Genomic DNA, 3,954 nt, shown 5'->3' on the forward strand with positions numbered 1-3,954 from the left:
ACAGGTCGATCGAGATACATGGACTTAACATATTACGGTGCACAATGCGAGTGGGCAGCATTCCATCCTTCTCAGGTTGTATTTCGTACACAGGTCCCTCAGGATTTATACGGCGTAGGACCCGATAGGGACCCTTTTCCCAGCGTGGCTCTAATTTGTTCTGGGGGCGTTGATCTAGTACAAGTACTCGGTCTCCGCTTTGGAGGTTGAGAGGTGAAGTTGTGTTCTTTCCTGGATGTTCTAAGTCTTGGAGTTTGGTATGTACGATTTGATGAAGAGTTTGCAGCCGGTGTCGATGATTTCGGACCCATGAAGATACTCCGGTCCAGGGCTGGGGATCCTCCGGGTCCAACTCTACCTCCGTGATCCCTTTGCCCTCTCGTCCAAACAACAGAGTAGGGGATGTAGCCGATAACTCGATGTACTCGGTTGTTATAGACCCATACTAATTCAGGGACATATTCGGGCCAACGGGCCTTCTTGTCACTCTCCAGAGCACGCAACATTTGGATTAATGTCCGATTCAATCGTTCGCAGGCCCCATTTCCCTGCTGGTGATACGGCGTGGTCCAAGATTTGTCAATACCATAGAGATGGTGTAGTTCCTCCATAACTTTTCCCAAAAAACATGCTCCTTGATCTGAATGTATCCGTTGAGGACAGCCGTAAACTTGTATGAAGTTTCTGCAAATTGCGGAGGCAGCCGACTCCGCGGTCTGATCTCGAGTGGGGGTGACCACAGCAAACTTAGTGAAATGGTCCACCATGACGAGGCAGTGTCCGTACCCCTGGAATGCGGGACCAATGATCAGGTAATCCACCGTCAGAAGCTCGAGGGGCGCTGAGGTCACAATTGTTTGTACTGAGGTTCGCTGTGCGGGCGGTTTAGCTAATTCACATGGGCGACAGGTCCGGCAAGTCTCGTCCACAACAGCCTGTAAGCGTGGATGGTAAATTTTCTGTTGTAACCATTGCAAAGTCTTTTGAGCCCCTTTTTTGTGGGCTTCTCGAGCCAGTTTGTGGAGTAGGGCTCCGGGCATAACTACCTGCCAGATTGTCATATAATGTAGGTTGTTATTGATGTCTTTTTACGATACAATAGTCCCTTTCGGATTACCAGCCTCTCTCCCATTGTCGTACATTAACGACATGTCCTGAGTCAAAGTTCATCTCTGGGGGTCAGTGGGCAATTTGCCAGCGGCGACCCACGTCCGGAGAAGTCTAATTTCTTCGTCTTCTTGCTGCTGCTGGATCCACTCGTCCCGGGATTGTTCCAACATGCCTCTTTGGGTCTCCGAGGGAGATAATTTCTGGGTGGCAGCTGTGAGCACGGCAGCGGTGAGGGCAAACGGTATCTCTTCCCCTTCTAGTTTGTCGTCTTGACTCTTCCCTGGGGTTGTATGTCGAATTCTGGAGAGGAAGTCAGCATGTACATTCTCTACCCCTCTTTTATAGATGATTTTATAGTTGAATGAATTTCGCCATCCGGGCCACCCACCTTTGTTCCAGAGCTCCCAGTTTGGCGTTTTCCAAATGAGCCAGCGGGTTATTGTCAGTCCGCACCACTACTTCGGAGCCCGCCAGGCACTCTGAAAACTGCTCCATCATGGCCCACACCACTGCGAGGAGCTCGAGCTTAAAGGAGCTGTAATTGTCAGGGTTGCACTCGGAATCACGGAGCGAGCGGCTTCCATACGCGATCACTCTCTCCCGGCCGTCTTGAACCTGTGACAACACAGCCCCCAGCCCGTGAAGACTCCCGTCAGTGTGTAGGATGAACGGTAGCGAGAAATCCGCATACGCCAACCCCGGGGCATCCGAGAGCGCAGCCTTAAGGTCTTGGAAGGCCTCTTCTTGAGGTTGTTGCCATTGGATTTTCCGTCCATTTGCCTCAGCGGGAGCCCCCTTCAGCAGGTCGTGCAGGGCTCAAGCTGCAAAAATTTTTACGAAACGACGGTAGTATCCGGCCAACCCCAGGAAGGCCCGCACGTCTTTTATCGTCTCGGGGGTAGGCCATCCCTGAGTAACAGCAACCTTTTCCCGGGATGGCCTCACGCCCTCTGCCGAGACGACATGGCCCAGATACTCAATCTGGGAGCGAAATAGGTGGCATTTTTGGGGTTTTAACTTCAACCCGTACTTTTGCAACCGGCCGAGCACCTGCCCCAACCGCTTTATGTGGTCCTCGAATGTGGCAGCATAAACGATATTGTCCAGGTATATCAACCTGGCCTCAAAATTGAGATCTCCCAGACACCGCTCCATCAAATGCTGAAAGGTCCCTGGGGCGTTGGCCAGTGCGAACGGAATTCGATTGAACTCAAATAGTCCCATAGGCACTATGAACGCCGTCTTGGCCCTATCTTTTTCTGAGATGGGCACCTGCCAGTATCCATTGGCCAGGTCCAAAGTAAAAAAAATACGTCGCCTTCCCCGGGGCGGACAAGGACTCTTCTATGCGGGGCAGTGGGTATGAGTCCTTAATAGTACAAGCATTCAGCTTTCGATAATCCACACAGAATCGTAAGGTACCATCCTTTTTACAGACCAACACAATGGGGGCCACCCTGGGGCTTTGGCTTTCCCGTACCACCCCCTTTCACAACATTTGGGCCAACAGAGTTTTCACCTCTTGGTAGAGTTGTGGAGGAATCTGTCGATACCGTTCTTGGATGGGGGCCGCCCCTGCCATGGGAATTTCATGAGTGATGTCGGTGGTACATCCAAAATCTTCCTCGTGACTAGCAAATATTTCATGGTACTGTCCGAGCAGTGTTTTTATCTGGGAAAGCTGGGCTGGAGTTAGTCCGGAGAGCTCGGCCCGCATCTGTTCAAGGATGTTTCGACCCTTCTCCTGAGCTGAGATTTCAGTGGCCTGCAGAGTCCGAATCGATACTTCCCAAGGATCCTCGGATTGCATTCTCAATTGAACCCCAGGAGCCGGCAGCACTTCTTCTAAAGGCCTTACTAGTTTGGCCAGTTCGGTCCGAGCTTTCAGGACGATGTCTCGATCTTTGAGGTTGACGCAGCGCACCAGGACGGTCCTTTTTTGCACTCTAGTTAGGGAACGGGCCACCAGTATGCCAGGAGGTAAGTGCTCTCAGTAGCATGGCTCCACGTGCATCTCTATGCCCTCCAAGGGCATCGAGGCTCGAATTGGCAGGGCCATCACAATCTGCCCAGGAGGCAGTACAAGCAGGGGAGCCGCTGGGGCGATGACTTTGCCCAGAACCTCACCTTCCTGGCAGTCCTGATGTACTTGTGCCTCCCGTACCAACTGCTGGAATACCTGTCACTGGGCCGTGCGGGAACCCCAGGATCTTATGCATGGGATCATTGAGGAGCAGATTGCAGAACTGTCATAGTATGTTCATGCCCAGAATAACTGGGTGCTGCTTATCGGTTTCTCCTTGCATCAGTACCACTCCTCTGCGACCGAGGGATTTACCACACAACGTTACCTGCACCCAGACCACCCCGGCAACAGGGATCGGTAGTTGATTGGCAGCTACTAGTCTGATCATGGGTCCCCACTGGGGTCTCGCTGCCTCGGGGAAATTTTGCCGGAAATAAGTTGCAGGCATAGTTGTCACTTGTGACCCCGTGTCCACCAGGCATCGGACGGCCCGGCTCTCCACTTCTGCCCAAACCACCGGACATTTTGCGACCAAATCTTCAGGACTTCCACCACCCCTAGTTGTGGTTTTTGGCTCCGAGCGGCGTCCCCCCAGCCCGGAGCCCTCTAGTTTAATGTCTGCCGGGGTGGGTATTTACCACGCTGCGGACACTCTCGGGCGAAGTGGCCAGGTTCTCCGCACTCATAACACCGGGCCTGCGCAGACCGCCCGCCCCGCGGGGAGCGGGACCCCCAGGGGCCGGGATTAAAACTAGGCCATCCAGTCCCGGTACTTCACTTCGGCTAACTCGCCCTTAATGTTTTTCAACTCATGTCAT

This window comes from Dendrobates tinctorius, unplaced genomic scaffold (assembly GCF_039654945.1).
Source record: "Dendrobates tinctorius isolate UK_male_01 unplaced genomic scaffold, ASM3965494v1 ptg000008l, whole genome shotgun sequence".
Lineage (NCBI taxonomy): Eukaryota > Metazoa > Chordata > Amphibia > Anura > Dendrobatidae > Dendrobates > Dendrobates tinctorius.